Raw genomic sequence first — 21300 nt, 5'->3', positions numbered from 1 at the left:
TTTTCCTTTTTAAATGGAAAGCGTTCTTCATGGGGCTAGTTTCTTATAAATACGCTTCCACCTGTGGTTGGCAAATTTAGATTTTGATTATGGGAGTTACATAGCCATGTTAATAATGTCCCAAAAATGGTGCTAGGGCATTCCAAAAAACGCTATCATGTTTATTAAGGATATTTTAAGTCAATGAGGAAACACAGGTGATGTAATTCTGAAATGAGGAAAAGAAACTCCACATTTTTCAATTACATCACTAGTGTTTCCTAAGTTTATGAATGACATTGTGCAGATGAAGTTTAGGTGTGACCACAGATTCAAAAGAGGTCTGCCCTTTGTTCAAGAGGGAAGTAGACATGACTTACTTCATTGGTAGGCCTTCACATGTATTATCTCCTTTGTTTTCTTCAACAAGTGAAAATCTTATCTGCAACCATGTGTTGGCCTCACCTCAAACAAACAAAACAGGTGATGGACCGAATGTGGATCAATGACACACATTCACCCCAGTCCAAAGATCTGGGCACAAACAAACCTTTAGATAGGCCACACCTTATCGTCAACCGGAATCAACCATTTAAAATGTTAGGGAGAGATTTATGATTGTTGTATGCCTGTTTTGTACCACTGTGTGTCATTTTTGTGACGCAGTGCTGGTGCAAAAGATTTGCTATGTTAAATAATAAGTAGGGCGTTAAGTTTTTGATGACTGTTATTCATTTACTGTTTGGTAATAGTGGTTAATAACATTTTATATTATATTTTTCCACAGATTCAACTGCAGATCATTTCAAAATTTGAAAAATGCCAACTAAGAATCGAATTAGAAAGGCTAGGAAACGTCAAAGACAGCAGGATGATCTTTTATTGCAGCAGTCCTCTCCCCAAAATACTTTTGAAATCACCAAGAAAGCTCCGGGTAAGAGCACAAAATCATTCTTAAGAAATATTTGTAGTAAAAAAAGTATTTTTCCAAAAAATGTTTCAGTCCAGAAAAAGAAAAGCAATTTAAATGGAAAGGAAAGCCCAATCAAAAATGTTACTGGTAGAGCAAGAGATAACTCTGTGCATGATAGTAGAAGGAAACAACAGTTTAGGGACATTCGAAAACGAATGTTCCGCAACAGGATAATAGTTAATTTATTAAAAAATATTAAGAAAGGCCAACAGAAAGTGGCATTTATAAGAAGAAGAAAAATGTAGAGAAAATTATTGATCATGCTTTTGAAATTAAGCGAAAGTTGTTTATTTTGGTAATCAATAGAATTAGGAAACTAAGCAAGGTAATTTCTGATTTCAAATCAAATAGTAGATGGAAGAGAGTAGTAAATCGTAGTAACTTTTGTGAAGTTTTTTCCGGAGAATGGATGCATAGTTCAAGTTGTGAGGCATTTTTTAATGAGGAGAGTTATTTTCAGGATAATGATTTGGTGTTTGCAGTTTACACCAGTGGTCGAGCTTATGAAGTGAAGGATGGTTGTCCAGTTGAAAAAGAAAAACTTGTGACAACAGAGACAGACGAGGTGTTAGGTAATGAGGTTTTAGGAAGACGTCCTAAGGGTCCTGTGTACATTTGGAAGTGTAGTTCTATTTGCAGTGTGCAACAGGATTCCATCAATTTTCTTTGTGATTTTGTACGGACATTTAATAAGAAAAGTTTGAAGCAGAAAATGAAGTTGTTGCAAGAATTAGATCCTTGCAGAGTGAGACAAATGACAGGTTTGCGTGGTCATTCACTGGCTTGTCTTTCCAGGAGAGTATGGCAGAGTGTTTTTCATCATTTCAGGATGCTAGCAGTGCATCATAATAAAGTGAGGAAATTAGTGAGAATGTTGTATCATGCTAAGAGTCCAGCAATTATGCTTAAACAATTATGTGCTGCTCTTTTGCATTGTTCTGAAATAGATGTCAAGAATATTTGTGAAGAAATTGAGTTTTGTTACTTTGGAAGTAAAGATGAGAATGTTGAAATTGACCCAGAAGTAGAGGGTAATGTTGAAGATAATGTACAGGTTTCCAGTACAGATAATTTTCAGAAGGAAATTGCCTCATTTCAGATGAAATCAAGTGAGAGGCCTAATTTCACTTGTGTGTGTTGTCGACGCACTTATTATAAGAATCAGAGTAAGTTAGTGGATTTATATGCAAAAAGTGAAAGGGAAAATAATAGTGAATGGAAGGATTTCGCCACATACTTGATGGTAGAAAATTATTTTGATTTGGGCTCAACGTGTGTGTACTTATTGTTGTAACAAATTAAACCAAAACCAGATGCCTGCTAGGGCGGTTCATAATAATCTTGAATTGGTTGAGGTTCCTTCTGAATTGAAGGATTTAAATACTTATGAATCTATTTTGCTTCAAAGTATCCATCCCTTTCAGGCTATTGTAAGAATGGAGCCAAAGACAGGGAAGTTGCCTCCAGCAGATTTACAGAGAGGATTAAAGGGAAGAGTTGTTTATTTGCCTCTAGATTTGAACAAAAACATTAACACAATTGGAGTAGAAAAAGTTGAAGAGGAACCTCTGGTTATCTTGGTTAATGGGGTTCCGACAAAGAATAGGAAAATATGGCAAGATTTAGTGGATGTTAGGAAAGTCAAAAAGGCAACATTGTATTTGAAGAAAAATAATAAGTACTATATAAATGTATATGTTGCAGAAGAGGAAGAAAGTGATGAAGAGGATAGCTATTTGTGTGCTGGCCAAATTGAGAAAGTAGAGGCCTCTAAAAGTGAAGAAATATATGAACATTATAGTGTTCATCCTTTGCATTCCAAGGAAGTCATGGGGAATGCAATTGAGTTGTTTCAAATGAAACAAGCCAAAGGGAGTCCCATTAGTGTTTGGGAGGAAAGTTTGGAAGCTCGGTGTTTCCCACAGCTATTTCCCACAGGTCGAGGAGGAAGATATGATGAGCGACCTCATCAAATTCCTGCGTCTGAATATCGGACTTTACAATTGTATGCAGAAGATCCTAGGTTTCGTCAATGCATTCCCTATTTGTTTCATCTCCTGTTTGAAAGCGATCTGTCTGGACTGTCATATGCAGTGAACCACATCTTAAAAAGTGGTATACAGATGCGAAACATCTCGGCAAGTGACTTTATGCATAAAGTCAATGTCCAAGACAGTATTTTGGATGCTCACCTAATTAATCTCATGGCGTGTCAGCGTGGTACTAATGAGTACTGGTACCGTCGTCATGGTGATTTAAAATGTATGCTGAGGAACTTAGGAACTCCAACATGGTTCCTTACTCTGAGCTGTGCCGAGTATGGCTGGGACGACTTACTTGAATTTCTACGAGAGGCAAATGGAAATATTGAAAACATTGAATTCAAGACACCTGGAGAACTGTGTTCTTTGGATCCAGTGAATGTATGCAGGTACTTCAATCATAGATTTGAAGCTATGATGTCTTTCATCACAAATAAGAAGAATCCACCTCTTGGAGAGGTGTTGGATTTCTTCTGGAGAAAGGAGTACCAAGCAAGAGGTGCTCCTCATATACATATGTTGTTGTGGATCAAGGATGCACCTAAATTTGGAACAGATCCGGATGACTTAGTGATGAATTTCATAGAACAATATTCTATGTGTGCTGTTCCAAACGCAACGGAGAAGAAAAGCCTAAGAGAACAAGTTCTACGTTTCCAAAGCCATCGTTGTGGAAAGTACTGTCGTCGTAAATTCAGAAACAAGGACAAGTTCTACACCAAATGTCGTTTCAACTTTCCACGACCGGTCATTTCTAAAGGAAGAGTGAACAGTTTGATGTCTTCGCTGCGACATAATGTGACGAGGAAATCACCCAAAAATACATACAATTTGAAAAGGAACGAAGAGTCCAAGTACATCAACGACTACAACCCAGTGATTTTGTCCATGTGGAATGCTAACATGGATATACAGTTTGTGGCTGACAACTGTATGGCTGTGGCTCGGTATGTGACATCTTACATCACCAAAAAAGAAAAGACAGAACTGAAGGATATGTGGGAGGACATTTCCCATGAAAAGAGCCTCAGCAAGAAGTTGTACAGTTTCAGTCTGAAGATGTTGTCGCATCGAGAAATCGGAGCTTACGAATGTTCTGACCGGTTGTCTTCAGCAAGTCTCTATGCCAAATCCAGGAGTATCGTTTGGGCGAGTCTTGGTCTTGCTGCAACGCGAAATCGAGTTCTAAAACCTGTCCGGTAAATTGAGTATTTGGCAGAAAAGGAACTAAACAGTACCGACATTTTGAAGACCAACATGTTGGATACATATTATCCAAATCGAAGCAGTCACCTTGAGAATGTGTGTCTATATGAGGTTCTACAAAATTATATATTCAAGAGGAACATCAAAGAAGATATTGAGAAAGGAGTGTATGCTGTAATTGGAAGTGAGGGATGTCTGGTCAAGCAAAGAATATGCCAATTAGTAAACCATCGAAAATTGAGTGGCGAATCTCCAGAAAAAAAAGGAGTTTTTCTATTTAGCACTTTTGCAACTTTTCAAGCCTTGGCGTGCAGAAGAGGAACTGCTTGGAGATTTCCTCTGTTACGAAGACTGTTTCACTGCTGCTAAGGAGACCATAGAATTTCCTGCTTTTCCCAAATATCAAGAAATGTTGACTTTGGAAATTGAGCAGGAAGCAACGATTGCAGCCGAGATTGCCAGAGACAGTTCTCAGGACAGTCAGAGTTCTGTTTCATTGAGTCAGGATCCACTAGGAGGACCTATTATCGAAAATGAAGCTGCCACTGCTATGAATGAAGTGGAAAGAGCCATGGCACATGCTCAGGAGGATGCAGTTAACTTAGAAGACTTGGAAAAACAACTCAACGTTGAGCAGAGGAAAATATATGATGAAGTTACCAAGCAAATTGAGCATGGATTAAGTCATGAGAAGAAAGAGTGCTCATGTACATCGGTGAAGCCTGTCCGACTGTACGTGAGTGGAGAAGCGGGAACTGGAAAAGGTTTCCTCATTAAAGCAATTTCATGTTATTTGCAGGAAAGGACTGAGTCATCGCTGTCTTGTGTTGTGACCGCTCCAACTTGACTGGCAGCTCATAACATTAAAGGGATTACTTTGCATCGTCTACTGATGCTGCCAGTGGAGCATGACAACAAATTACAATACCACAAGTTATCTGGGGATGCTTGTTGCAAAGTTTCAAGAGTCTTGAGGAAAATGAAACTTCTTATCATTGACGAAGTAAGCATGGTTTCCAATGTCATGCTTGCCTTTGTGCATTTGAGAATGCAAGAAGTTCTTAAAACTGAGTATGATGTGTTATTTGGTGGCAAACACATCATTGTTTTCGGAGATCTTCTGCAGCTGACACCAGTAAAAGGACAACCTGTGTTCAAAATACTCTCGCATGAAGATACCAGGAAGTGCCTAGGGAGTATTGGCAACGTCAATATATGGTTAAATTTCAATTATGCTGAACTGCATGAAAATATGCGTCAGGCGAAGGATGAAGATTACAAGAATATTCTACAAGATATTAGAATTGGAAAAGTGACCGAGCATGGAAAAGAAGCTTTAAATGCACGATTACTGTCAAATTTATATCCTGAACAAGACATTGTGCCTGAGAATATTTTTCAGACAAATTACTGAGAAGAAATCCGGAATATGTTTGATGCCAACTCTTGCAGAATGTGCCATCTTCAACAACAAAATGTTGAATTTAGAAAAGCAAGAGATTGTGAAACTTGAAGCTATTGACAGAATAGAGCATATGGGATCAACAATTATTTTGTCAGAGAATTTGAAATCAAAATTGGATTCATTAGAGAAGACTATATCTAAAACAGCGGGTTTTGAAAAGACTTTGAATGTGTGTTTAAATTGCCGAATCATTTTGAGAAGGAATTTACATGTTGAAAGAGGTCTGGTAAATGGATCAATGGGTAATGTTGTTGATTTTGAGAAATACAGAAATAGAGATGGAATAGAATTTTTAAAAATTAAATTTGATGGCATTGAGGAAGTACAGCTAATTGGTCGTTGTTCTGCTAGGTTTTTGCTTGTTAACGACTTATATGTTCGCCGTAAACAGTTTCCTGTTTGCTTGGCATATGCGGTGACAATCCATAAATCGCACGGTTTAAGTGTAGATAGTGCATTGGTGAATATTGGCAGTTCTGTGTTTAAGGAGGGTATGGCATATGTGGCATTGTCACGAGTTAGAACTTTATCGGGATTGTACTTGATTGACTGTGATGTCACAAACATTTGTGCGGATCTAGATTGTGTTAAGGAATACAATAGGTTAAGAAAAGAGTATGCGCCACATTTGCCTCAATATCCTTTGTTTGAGAAACGTGTGTTAGGCCGGAAACGAAGAAATATCAGTAATAGTAGGGAGGTTGTAGCAAAAAGCCCAAAGGTCGATGAACCGAAAATTGTAAGCAGAAAGAAAGTGGATTCTGTTGAAGATGTTGTCGGTTTTCAATTTGAAAACAGTTCTGGTGTCAACTGCTATGCAAATGTAGTGGTTAATGTTCTCTTTTCACTAGAGACTTTAAAAGAACAGATTGTGTTCAATTCGGAACAAAGTTTATGCTGTTTGTTGAATTCTGTGTTAGAGAAATGTAGTACTGATCGAACAAAAGTAGAAAGTGTGTCTGAAGTTCGTTATCTGTTAGATGAATGTTCAGATCAAACAGACTTCTCTGAAAATAATCAGCAGGATTGTCAGGAGTTCTTAATGTATATGTTTGATGTATTGCAAGATGAGGGTGTAGATGTAGATCACCTGTTTGGGCTTTCTTATCAATGGCAGCATAACTGTATGGCATCATAGTAAGCAGTATCAGTGTCATAGGAAAAGGAGAACATGAGTGAGAAAGAAGGGTAAGATATTAGTAGTCCAGGATTGTGAAAGTAATCTTAAATGTTTTCTTTTTGAAAGTTGCGAAAATAGAAAATGACGGGATTTCATTATAAGAATTACAAGAGTTGAAAAACGCTGCAACATGATTTTGCCAAGTGGAAACATGTGGTAGAATGTGAGAAGTCTTTTCTTGTATGTAACATATTTTTCAAAACGATGGAGGTTTTCTTTCAGAAAGTGGCGGGCTGAAAATATTTATAGCACAACAGAGTGTACGCTGTTCATAGGACATCCTTCGACGTTATGGAAAGTAAGTTAATTTTAAGGAGTTTTGAATTCAGATTTCTTAGGTTGTATGGGTTTTTTAAACACAATCATTTTGATTGTGTTTTTTTTTCCCCGCTGTTACATGATGAATACCTTCAAGTCACTGATTTAAGTGAAATTTGATACATTCTGAGAACAGCAAAAATAAACCATTTAACATGTATAATTAATGTTCTACTTTTTGTACTTATGATATACATTTAGAAATGTGAGGTAGATATGGAGAAACTGAGGCTTCTGTAAGTGTCAAAGTTAATGCTTACAGTGCTGCACTTCTGGGTACTGTTTTTTTTAAAAAACTGAATAGGCCTCACCTTAAAGAAACCTCTTGAAAGCACACATCTTATTTACATCCTGAAACAATCATTTAAAATGTTAGACACAATTTTATGATGGCTTTACATCTTTTTTGCGCTGCTATTGCATCACTATTGTGAGACATCAGCAGTGCAAAAGATGCACCATGTTCCAAAATAGGCCTCACTTCATCAGCATCAAGATACTGTTTGTTTAAAATATATATCTTTAGGATTGTGTAGGGGACGTAGAGCAGCAGAGGCTTCTGTAAATGTCAAAGTTGTTGACAGGCAATTGTGATTTTCATAAGCAATGTTCATTAACTTTATGCTAATGTTACCACATGAAAGCAATGCACCGCAATACAAACAGGTTACTTTCATATGTAAAAAGTTCTTCTGAATGTTTGGCACGGTTTCCTGTGCCTCTCCTCCTGTCAACGATATTTGCGAAGTTGACCTGGCTACAGGAGTTGTTGGTGGATTATCCTGCAGGTCACGCAACTCTGCACGGCTGTAGTTCAGTGGATGCCACCTGCTCATATGGCGATGCATGGTATAGTTTCCCATGCTATACTTTTTTTCAGTGCCTCTTGATAACCTGTGTTTACAAATGAGGCAGGTGGCATACTTTGCATTCACTTTCTTCTCCCCTCAAGGGATTGGAAAAAACTGCCAGATGAAACTGGTTTTCCGACGGGAAACACGGGGCAACTCCTGTAAGAACTGTGGTACTTCTGTCTCCTCTTCCTCTAGTTCATCCTCTTCCTCCTCTGTGTTGGTGATGAAATGGGATGGTGGTCCTCTCTTCTCATGAGGAGGTGGAGGTGGTGGTGGGGGTGCACCAGCTGATGCAACTACTGAAGGCATTCTTCACTGTTCAGAAAGGGTCTTTCTCTCACCAAGATGAAAGTCAGAGTGAGGAAAGAAGGAAGGGTTTTCATCATTTGGGAAAAGCAAAAGTTCTAAACCAATGAAAAGTGTTATTTTTAGGTCATATGACCTAGTCTTACATCATTTGGAAACCAAAAGTGAAATGAACCAACGAAAAGTTTTGTAAACAAGTCACATGACTTGTTCCGCTCACGTTACGCGGTGCGCGCCGCGTCCCGGATCGCTTCCGGTTCGCTGTCCGGAGCACTTCCGGGAGCGCTAACGCGGCGCGTCATAAGACGCATTACTCGACAAAGTGATACGTCGTGCTTCCGCGACGCGTCACAGTTGCGCAAACGAAACGTTTACCGGTTCGCGGACTAGGTCGCGACATCAAGATGAGCTAACGGAAAGCTTCCCGGTTCGCAAACCGGAAGCGAAGAAAAAAAATATTTAAAAAAAAATTATTAATAAACATCTAAAATATATTTTTGGATTTAAAGAAGAATACATTTTACAGCTACAGATGTTAGCTTTTAAAAAACCAATGAAATTCACTGAAAAAACCATAGGTTATAGACCATATATAGTTAGGAATTAGCATTTACAAAACCTTGAGAATTCACTGAAAAAACCATAGGTTATAGACCATATATAGTTAGGAATAAGCATTTACAAAACCATATTTTACTCACACAAAACCATTGAAATTTCATATATAGTTAGTTGCACTAACTATATATCGCGCACCCGCAATCCACTGCTGATGATGTCACACATTACATCATTCATGACATGGTCAGTGACATCACTGATGACATCACTGATGACATCTCAAATGACATCACTGATGACATCTCAAATGACATCACTGATGACATCACTGATGACATCTCATTTGACATTACTGATCACATCACTGATGATATCATTCATGTGATAATACGATGAACCTCTTCAGACTCTAATATAACCTTAGATACAATCAGTGTAAACAGACACTCACAGACTGCCACTCATCCATGGAGTTACTCACACACCTAGTCAGTCATGCAAAGAATCAATCACACCTCCATTTCCTCAACTATACAGTTATACAAACTTTACTTATTCAAACATATACTAACACATATTTACTCTCTTATATAATCCCTGATACAAGTTCACAATGATCCATACAGCCACTCACACATTCACTGGCTCTTATGCACAGTTATTTATATATGTCAACTCTCAAATGTACTGTGTTTTACATATGTACTTACTTTGACATGTAGCACTGAGATATCCATTCACTCACCAATACACTCATGCACACAGTCAACCGCCCATACAGCTGTTTCCACATGCACTTTTGAAACCATACATCTAGTGAATTAACTGCTCACACATCTATGCACAGAGTCATACACCTCCCAGCCACCCACACACACACTCAGTCTCCCATACAAATACTTGGGCAACCAATCAATAACCCATATATTTACTCATATAGCTACTTATCAACACATGCAACAGTTTACAGAACAACAGACATAATGATGCACAAATTAAGACAGTTTAGTCACTAACCCATGCACTCAGTGAGACACATTTAATCACTCACTCATACAGTCAGTCATGCACCTACTAAATCCTTCATCCAGACACTTATACATCCACTCATTCTTCAATATGTAAGACATATTTTAACTTTACAGAAACATACAGTCATTTGAGATGTCATCAGTGATGTCATCAGTGATGTCACTGACCATGTCATGAATGATGTAATGTGTGACATCATCAGCAGTGGATTGCGGGTGCGCGATATATAGTTAGTGCAACTAACTATATATGAAATTTCAATGGTTTTGTGTGAGTAAAATATGGTTTTGTAAATGCCTATTGCTAACTATATATGGTCTATAACCTTTGGTTTTTTCAGTGAATTTTCAAGGTTTTGTAAATGCTAATTCCTAACTATATATGGTCTATAACCTATGTTTTTTTCAGTGAATATATATATATATATATATATTCTACTCCTCCTTCTCCAGAAGAAAACTGCCACCTTCCAAAACAGCGGGCGTCTCGTCTCACACAGGACCTCTGGAGCCAGTCCCGACAACACTTCACCTCCCAGGCAGAAAAAACTACCAGTGACGAGACTTGTGTAGACCAAAGTGTTTTATTTCTCTGTCGCCCTCGGACGCGTTTCGCCTGACCAGCAGGCTTGTTCACCGATACTTCAATAAATAACAGGCGCCATTTAAAGAAACTCGTGCAACGAAACAGTCACGTGATTGAAACTACAGATAAACTGCTAGTGAAAACAGACTGGTAGTTTTGCATTCAATCCTGATGGCTTAATACACATTCATTAGTGTTCGAACCTTTTGCATACTCATTGTAAAAAATAATAACCTCATTTACATAATCATTTAAGCGTTACACTTAATTAGGGTTAGAAAACTACTCGCACAATGCGTGTAGATTACATCTGAACTAAGCATCGCATAAAGGTTTGTCATTGAGCCCATGGTGGGCATAGACTGATTACATCATGATAATTGCATTTCGTCATTATTTTCAGAGATTTTGCCCCAGTGGGCGTTCATACCATTATTGTCTGTAGTACGGGCAAAGAAAGTGAAAGAAAAGGGAAGGTGAAGGTGAAAGAAAAGGAAAGTAAAGAAAGTGAAGGTGCCCTTCTTTAAAAACATTTCATTTTTTACACAATTCACTGTACAGTATGGAGCGTATAATTGAGGTCACCACAGCTCTCCATTTACTGACTTAACCAGCATTATTCAGGCACAGACTTATAACTACAGGACAGCTGAATTTCAGATGGGACTGTACACCATGTCACAGATGTGTGCTCAGATCTTCTTCAAGGTTCAACCCCCCCGGGGCCTTGGAATTGAGTTCGAGAATGTACCTTGATTCGAGGCGCCTTAATTTTTTCAGCCTGTCTCCGCCTCTTACACTTTTTGTAACTTGGTCAATGACATAGTAGCTAAGCCCTGTGTCATCTTTGTTGTGTTTGTCCTCAAAATGGCGTGCCACTGGGTAGGCCGGGTCTGTATTTCGAATGGCTCGCATATGTTGTAATATGCGAATGTGAACGGGATGGATGGTGCTGCCTACGTACCTCAGGCCACAAGGGCACTGAAGCACGTATACTGCATATTCGGTCTTACAGTCAAAAAAGCCCCTGATTTGTTTTAATCTCTTGGACAGGCCTCCCTGGTAAGTATTGGTGTTAACTCCCAGTTTACAGGCCTTGCACTTCGTGCATTTAATGAAGCCTGGTTTCCTTTTTAACCAGTCTGATCCTGCTCCTTTTGCTTTTGATTTAGGGGGCAGCATATTAGACACCAGCATTTGTTTTAAGGATCTGGCCTTCCTAAATGTAATGGCCGGTTTTTTAGGGACTAGATCTTGTAAAAGGGGGTCATTTGCCACGAGGTGCCAATGCCGGTTCAGAAATTTTCTTACCTCAGCGTGCTTTTTACTGTAAGTGGTTATCATTCTGGCCTGGTTTCCTTCGCTCTGCTCAGTAGTTTTTTGTGTGTGCTGGTTGAACAAAATATCTTCCCTACTGCGTTTCTTTGCCTTGTTAATGCAACCTTCGATATTGTCTTGTGAATACCCTCGCTCTGAGAACCGAGTGTTGAGGGTTAGTAGTTCTTTCTCTAGGCATTCTGGGTCACTACAGTTTCTAATGGCCCTCAAGCTTTCCCCATACGGAATGCTTCTGACCAAGTTAGTTGGATGGAAACTTGTTGCATGGAGCAACGTGTTCCCTGCTGTGGGCTTCCTGTATAGATTTGACTGCAATTTCCCATTTTTAACAAAAATAGTGAGGTCTAGGAAAGTCAGAGATGTGGCACTGATATTACTTGTAAACTTTAGATTAAGATTGTTGTTCTGAAGTTTATCAATAAAGTTTTGTGCACTAAGTTCCGAACCTTTCCATATGACGAACAGGTCGTCAATAAACCTGCTCCAGTGGAGGATGTTCTCTCCCCATTCTTTGTGGAAATCCGCTTGGACCACCTGCTCCTCCCACCAGCCCATATGCAAATTAGCATAGCTGGGGGCGAAGCAGGTGCCCATCGCGGTCCCACACACCTGTTTGTACAGAGTGGATTCAAACAGGAAATAGTTGCAGTTCAGACAAGTCATAATCATGGTCAGGATCATCTGTGTGTGGAGCCATAGTTTAATGGGTCTCGCCTTTAAGAAATGTTTTACTGCGCGAAGGCCGTCTTCGTGCCTTATACTTGTATAAAGTGTAGAGACGTCAATCGTCACTAGTAAAAGATCTGGTTCCCAAGGAATGTCATAGATTTTTCTTAGAAAATCGCTTGAATCTTGGGTAAAAGAGGGAAGTAGTTTAACCAATGGGAACAAAAAGGAGTCAACAAATTTCGACGTGCTTTCCAAACCTCCACCTATTGCCGAAATAATAGGGCGGCCTGGTGGATTGGCAACATCTTTATGCACCTTAGGTATAAGGTAAAACACTGGGGTAGTTGGGTTACTGATTTTCAGAAACTTAATTTCCTCTGTGGATAGAAGGCCCTGCTGGTACCAATCTTGTAGTTGGTGATTGTAAAGCTCGAATTGTTGCTGCATAGCAAGCTCTGTTGTTTTGGTGTAATTCGAGCGATTGTTAAGCTGTTTATGTGCCTCTGCTAAATATTGGCCCCTATCCCAGAGAACAACATTCCCACCTTTATCGGCATTTCTCACTATACAATTATGGTCAGATTTAAGTTTAGTGATTAAAGCCGAGAAGTCTTTTTCTTGTTTGCTGAAATTTTTATGTTTTACACTTGTGCATTTTTCAAGATTTTTTAAGTCATTGACAACCAGTTCGTGAAAAATGTCCACAGTATCCCGGATACTCAAAGGGGTGAATTTTGAACTGGGTCGAAAGTTTGTAGGCACTGATTTGTTGATGTGCAGATCTTGTTCCTCAGCAATCATAGCTGCTTGACTACTAGTAGCTTCACGAAATTCTTCCTGGACAGGTATTGTAGTTTGCATTTGTGTGTCCATTTCAAGACTGGCTTCCATCTCGTTTCCTATAAGGTTGAGTAACAAATCCATATCGCCTACAGAAAGATTGTCTTCAGTAGCGGAGGATTGGGTTTCAGTTGAGGCTTTTTTGGGGTGTTTGGTTTGGGCAAAGAATTTTTTCAGTTTCAAATTTCTCACGAATTTGAATGTGTCGACTCGAGTTTCCTCATAATTGAACTCTGCCGGTGGGCAGAACGAGAGACCGAGTTGCAGGACCTTCTCTTCATTTGGTGTCAACACAGTTTTCGTTAGATTTAGGATCGTGTTGTTGTGCCCTGCCCCATGGTCTTTTACTTCTTGGTTTTGTTGGACGCTGCGTTGGATTTGTTTGCTCCTTTTGCGCCGCCTGCTCCTCTGCCTCTTCCTTTTTGATTGTCCCTGTAATTTTCTCTCTATGCAAAGTAATATTGAAGTATGAGTGGGTCTATGAGTGTCTGAATAGATGATTTAGTAGGTGGGTGACTGACTGTATAAGTGAGTGATTAGTGGCTAAGGGGAATAAACATGAGAAAGGCTCTAGAGAGGTTTTTTTAGACGAGGCCACCTGGGTAAAACATTTTACAACTTTGTATGCAGCTAAAATCAGCGAGGTTACCTCTTTGGAGGAACCAACTTCCATTCAGCCTGCAAATCCATACCCACTGTTAGTCTTTGACTTACACGAAACTGAGCTACCAATTGCCTCAGTCAAACAAGGGAAGGCACCTGGACTCGACAAAATTCCAGGCGACCCTTTTTTGCATAATACTGATGTTTGGGCACCATATCTAAACCATCTATTCAGTGCTATTGCGGCTGGTGATCAAATCCCAGACACTTGGGATGGTGCAGAAATTATCACTATTTTTAAAAAGGGGGATAGAGGCGACCAAGCCAATTATCGCCCCATTAGTCTTTTAGACATAACTCAAAAGATATATGCCAGGCATATATTAAATCGTATAAATACGTGGTTAGATGAAAAATTTGTTTTATCAAAATATCAGGCGGGGTTTAGGGAAAAAACTGGGACCATGGACCAGGTACTAAGGTTGTGCTGCTTGTATTGGAAATATGTCATCATCCACAAGGGCCACCTGTATGTGACCTTTGTAGATTTACGAGCATCATTTGACCTAATACCTCGTGTTTTTCTCTGGAAGTCCTTGGAAAGGCAGGGACTTCCTGGGGAACTACTAAAACTGGTAATGGGCCTGCACCAGGAGAATTATGCTAAGGTCAGGTGGGGCCCAAATGGGGAACTTACAGACCCAATCCCAATAAAAAGGGGAGTACACCAGGGATGCGTATTGGCTCCCACACTTTTTTCCCTTTTTATTAATGATATTGCGGCTTACATGGAGAATTGTGATAATGATTTGCCTCGATTAGGAGGGGAACGTGTACCGTCCATCCTTTTCGCCGACGATACGATCCTCATCTCACAAACTCCTAGGGGCCTTCAGATCTTATTAGACAGGTTCCAGCAATACTGTACTTTAAAAGGATTAGAAATCAATATAAAAAACTAAATATATGGCACTAAACCCGCACAAAAGCTTTAAAAAAAATCTAATGTTAAATGGTCATAAGCTTGACTATGAACAGAGCTTTACATATTTAGGGGTATTATTAGATTCGTCAATGGGATGGAGACCACAGCTAGAAAAATCAATAATAGTGTACAAACAAAATTGTCTCCCAATACTAAAAAGACACAATAAATGTGTGAACAAGGCAGTAACCCCAGCAATAGAGATTTTTAGATATAAGGTTCAATCAGCTGTTCTGTACGGGGCTGAACTTTGGGGACCAGTATGTAGGAAGACCTTTGAAACACTGGAGAACAAGTTTATTAGGGGATTATTAAAAGTTCCCATTAATACCCCATTGGTACTATTATTTCTAGATTTAAACATTAAGCATACTGACCACCATGCAATGTTAAGACCATTATTTATGGGTTAGACTATGGACAACTCCCGAATTGACTGACTACAAAAATGGATTAAAAGAAGTACTGGACCTAGATAGTGGTAACCAAATTTATTGGTTTAAGCATGTAAGAGCGTGGCTATCCAAACTAGGCCTAACCCACTTTTGGAGTGAGCCGGAGTCCTTAATTATGGCCTCCAAGAAAATTGTTAAGTTGTCCTTCTGGTCTTACCTGAGCCATGATTCTGCGTATGTTAGAACACATGGCCCCTTAACTGAATCATTTTTAATGGTTAAAAATGTGGCTTGTTTCGAACCATTTCTTGATGAGGTTCAGCCGCCGTTGGCTAAAACCCTGTACCTAAAATTTAGATACGGAACACTGAGAACTAAGACAACAGAGAAAAGCTGGGGGAAGACAAACAGTGATTACTGCACTTCATGTTCTAACAATATAAGGGAAGACGTTTTACACATATTGTTTTTTTGTCCTAGCTATGGTAAAGTAAGGAAAAAATGGATAGTGCATTATTTCACATTATTGGATCTAGATCCCATAAGGAAGCTGGTAGAATTTTAAAAACGGATACCAGCCAAGTAATTGTGTTTGGAATCAGTAGATTTCTTTTGGCTGTAAATTTCATTAGATTAAAAATGTCTCTTCCTTTTTAATCTGTACATCACGTGGACCTGTTCAAACCACAGAATAGGTCTTCTTCGGCTTTATTTGCCTTGATAATTTTTAAAAATCTTATCCCTTGGTTGTTATAAATTTGATTTAATGATTTCTTAACTTTGTTTAATGTATTTTAAACTATTTATTCAATTATGTGATAATTCTAAACCATAATAGATTTTCCAAAATGATGATCTGTAATACTGATTACTGGGTTTCTGGTATTGTATATATGCATTTTTTATTATTGTATTACTGTATATCTTTTATGTTGCAAAGCAACGAAATAAAGATTATTGAATTGAATTGAGTGATTAAACTTATCTTACTGAATGCATGGGTTAGTGAGTAAACTCTGTAAATGTCTGTATCAGTCAGCCAGCTGGTTTGTAAGTGGGTGCATGGGTTGGTGAGTAGCTAAATTAGTGTCTATATGGGTTATCAATTGGGTGTCTGAGTATCTGTATGGGTGCCTTAGTGTCAGTGTGGGAGGGTGTGGGGTGTGTGACAGTGCATGAATGTGTGAGTGGGCAGTTCACTTGGTATATGGGTTCAAGAGTACATCTGTGAAGAATTGTATGGGTGGGTGAGTGTGTGTTGGTGAGTGAGTGGATGTCTCAGTAGTACATGTGTGAGTAACCACATATGTGAAAGGCAGTATATGTGAGTGTTGGAATTTATAAATCACTATATGTGAGAGTTAGCAATTGTGAGAGTGGCTGTGTCGATGAGCGTGTGCTCGTATCAGCGATTGTACAAGAAAGTTAGTATGTGTTAGCATCTGTATGAATATGTGAATTTTTATGTATATAACTGTATAGGTGAGCAATTGGCATTGTGAATGATCCTTTACACAATTGAATAGGTGTGTGAGTAACTCTATGGATAAGTGTCAATGTGTGAGTCTCTATATAGGTGTATGAGTTCAAATGATAGTGCTGTATTGATATGTGACTGCATGAATGAGTGACTGTATGGGTGAATGAGTAGACATGTGTAGTAGAACTAGGAACCAGTGAGTAGACATGTAGTAAGTGGTACTAGTGTTCCAATGGTTTTGAAAATAGTATTCTGTATTTCAGAGCAGGTGTATCAAATGTTATATTTGAGTGTGAGGAGGTGCATCAGATTATCACATGGATGATGTCATTATTGATGTCATTTGAGATATCATCAGTGATGTCAATAGTGATGTCACTGACCATGTCATGAATGATGTAATATGTGACGTCATCAGTAGTGCATTGTGGGGACGCAAATTATGGTTAGGTAAACTAACTATAACGGAAACATTTCTATGTTTTTGAGGAGTGAAATGTCCAACGTATTATAACGTCCCTGAAAGCTATGTGTATTTAATTGAATTTCTAAGGTTTTTTGAATACTAATATCTAACTATAACGTCCATTAAACCAATGTTTTCTCAATGTATTTTTAAGGTTTTTTGAATGCTGTTTTCTAACTAGAACGGGCCTGAAACCTATAGTTTTTCCAGTAAATTTCTAAGGTTTTTTAAATGCTAATTTCTAACTATAATGTCCAATAACCCTGTTTTTTTAGTGAATTTTTAAGGTTTTTTAAATGCTATTTTCAAATTATAACGGGCCTAAAAATTGTGTTTTTTTCAGGGAATTTTTAAGGTTTTTTAAATGCTAATTTCGAACTATAACGGACCTAAAACCTATGGTTTTTCAGGGATTTTCTAGGGTTTTTTAAATGCTAATTTGTAAATTTATTATTTATACAACCTTTTATGTTTTTCTGAAAATTACAAGTTTTTTTAAAGAATTTTTGTAACTGTAATATTCTATAATTATTTACTTAGATATTTTTGTATTTTAATTTAATTATGTAATTATCTATGTCTTTTAAAATATATGTCTTTTTTCCCCAAAAAAGTTGCGTACCAATCGTGTGCATATCATCAGTTGAGAAGGAGCTGCGTTTGGTTAGCGATGGGTGCATAGTGCCTGGCCCCTGCGTAATGTCATATAGGTATGGGATCGTGTCATGTGCGCGACGGAAGCCCTTTTCCCCGCCCTGCATATCGTAATGAATGCATGCAGTCATGCTGGGTGCGTGACTCCTGCAAAAATGTTTTTATGTTGAAAACTACATGTATTCTACTTATATATGTATTTTACTCCAAGAGATTATGTACATTTATCATGAAAATGTTATATTTCTAATTGCAATACAGTTAAATTACTGTTAAATATACATTTGCACTGTGGCAATGGGTGCGTGCTGGGTGTGTGCTGGGTGTGCGACTCCCATGTGACTTTCATTTCAAAGAAAGCATTGTATTGGTTCATAAGGTTTTCCATTTAAAAAAGTTGGAGGACCTCACCCATTTTTCTCATTCTTCATACATCATCCCAGGAGACACACCTGATTTGTTTTTTGAGCTTTCGTGTATATTTATTTGGTGTTTTCCTTTTCACATTGAAATGGCTCCTTCTACTCCTGTGCTGGATATTTCTTCGGAAGAAGAAGAATCCAACATTCCATTGGAGAAGAAGAAGGAAAGCATGTGTGGAAATTTTTCATTATTCCACCTGGTGAAAAAAAAGTGAATGCGTGAAAGATCTGCTGTATTCTTTGTCCAAGAGTACTCTCGACGGGGAGTGATAAGAAATACTCCGGCGGAACATCTAGCATGTTAAAATATCTACAGACAATTCACCCTCGACCAGTGGCAGCAGCATGAACAGGGAGCTGGTTCTAGTACTTCAGAAGCCTCAAGCTGCTCATCTCGAAGCCCGGACTTTCATCCAGAATTTGCCAATCTTAAGCAACTTTTCTTAAAGTACAATACTGTGGTTTGCTATGGGGAGCAATCCATAAGTTACATGGTTTTTGCAGCAATAAATCACCCATGTTAATTTTTTTATTGTTGCAATGACTGTTTAAATGCCAAAGTTCAAACGTATTGCTTTTGTTTTTCCGGTTTTTGAAAAAAATACCTAAAAATATACAAAATAGTTAAAAAATACAAAATAATTAGTTATTTTCAGAACTACCTTATCTAGTTAAAAAAGAGAAATAAATGTATGCTAATGCATGGGTGACTGCATGAGTATATGTGTGTATGTTGAATGATTCAAACAGTGCATTCGTAGTGCTTGGGTGATTGTATGACTGCATGAATAATGCCTATTTAACTTTATTATTAGAGTACTGCACAGAGAGTGCATGATGAATTTGCAAGTGCTTGTGTATTGACGGAGTGATTGGATAAGTACATGGTACTGGCTGGTTGATTGCAGGAGTGTGTGGGGAGTGACAGTGTGATTACTGGACTTCATGGGTACTACCTGTGTAATTAGAAGAGTGAATCAGTAGTGTGGAGGTGGTTAGAGGACTGCATGGATAGTGCACATTTGATTGTACCTCTGATTTGTGAACATTTGAATGTTCATGATCATAAAAGAAGGAAACCATGCTTTTACCTGGAAATGTTTCAAAGGTATTCTCACATTGTGATGCTCACAAACGTAACAATCAATCAGTTAATCAAACAGGACTTGTAAATCATGGCTAATCACCTGTGAGGGTGTCCCAGCGTTGTGAACCATGTGGCCGAGGGGTAGGGGGGAATTCAGTTGAACAGACAGGTTTTGAATTCCAGCAGACAGGGTGTAGTTTAGAGGTGAAGGGGGGAGGTCTTTCCAGGACTTTGCTGCATGATAGGAGAAGGTGCATCCTCCACTCTTGGTCCAGCAGATGTGCCGGGGTGAGAAAGGGAGAGGGAGGCGGAGCCCAGGAGTCTGTTGGGTTGGCAGGAGCTTAGGCGGTGGTTGATGTATGGTGGTACTTTGTTGTGTGGGGATTTGCAGGTGTGGATCAGCATCTTGAATTTACTTTTCTTGGTAAGGCTTTCTGAGTTGGGTGATGATGTGGATTTGTGGCGGTGTTGAGTGCACTGTTATTCCTACCTCGAGAGCGTCCCGGTAGTCGAGCGAGCTGGTGACTAGGGCTTGAGTAATGGTTCTTCTTGTTTTGATGGGGAGCCATTTGAAAATTTTACAGAGCATGCTAAGGGTGAGGAAGCAGTCTTAGGAAACTGCATTGATATGATTTTTAATGGAGGGCTTGCTGTCCAGAATGACGCCAAGGTACGGGCATGGCCCGTCAGAGTTGATGAGGGTCCTAGTTTGGAGGGCCACCAGAATTTATTCCATGATGAGGAGTTATTCCAGAAGATTGGCAATTCTGTTTCGTCTGTGTTGAGTTTTGGGCAGTTGTCTTTCATCTAGTTTGAGATGCTAGTCATGCATCTGTGGAAGTTGGCCATGGTGGTGGAGAGTCTTTTGACAGCAAGAGGATGAGCTGGATGTTGTTTGCATGGGATAAGATTTTAAGTCTGTCTGTTCTGACAATGTTGGCCAAGGGAGTCAAGTAGGTGTCAAACAGAGTGGGGCTGAAGGACTAGCCTTAAGGGACAACGCAGAAGATGTTCTTGGGTTCGGAATTGAAAGGATGGAAGCAGACTCTCTGGGTACTTCTGGGGAGGTAGGAGGCAATCCTCTTGAGGGCCTTTCCTTGGAATCCAATGTAGTGGAGACTCTTGATGATGGTGCGGTGGGATACCGCTGAAAAGGATCAGGGCTGCTGTTTCTCCCTGGTCAAGGAGGGTTCGGATGATGTTTTCTAAGGCTGAGGGGTTGGAGAACTCTGTGGAGATGTTGAAGAGTTCTTTGCTGTGGTTGGAGCTGGCTTTGATGCAGTCGGCAAGGGCATTCTTTTTTGTTTTTTTTCTGGAGCGGTTGGTATTGGTTGAGGGATGTCTTGAAAGTGCCTTAGTTTGGTTGAGCCAGGTTTTGGTGAGGAAGATGACATCAGAGGCTTAGGAGCTGATGGGTCCTAGCACCTCAACACTGAGGATCATGAAGTACTACAGGAATTCAGGTGAAATGCTGGGCTCAGGTGATCTGGAGTATGAAGAGATGGAGTTTGAAGAGTTACAGCCTGGAGAGATGCTGCAGCATCTGGTTAATAAGACTCAAAGGAGAGCAGAGAGATCCAGACCTTGTGTAACTTTTATACCGGAATGGAGTTAAACTCTACATGACTGCTGAATCTGATTTTTCATGGCTAAAGCAGGATTGAAATTCATTAGCTCAGTGTGTATACTACAGCCTGCTTATTTTAGTATTCTGGCAATACAGATTTGTGAAATGCTCAGGAGGCCCCTATATCAAGTCTCCTGGCATGTGTTCTCCCTCTTTATGCCATGTTTCTTGAGTGGGGCCCATCAAAAGAGACACTCCTTTTAAAGTGGGTGACTTTTTTCCCATGACCTGAC

This window comes from Lissotriton vulgaris, chromosome 6 (genome assembly GCF_964263255.1).
Source record: "Lissotriton vulgaris chromosome 6, aLisVul1.2, whole genome shotgun sequence".
Lineage (NCBI taxonomy): Eukaryota > Metazoa > Chordata > Amphibia > Caudata > Salamandridae > Lissotriton > Lissotriton vulgaris.
The sequence above is the reverse complement of the archived record's forward strand: the minus strand, read 5'-3'. Positions refer to the sequence as shown.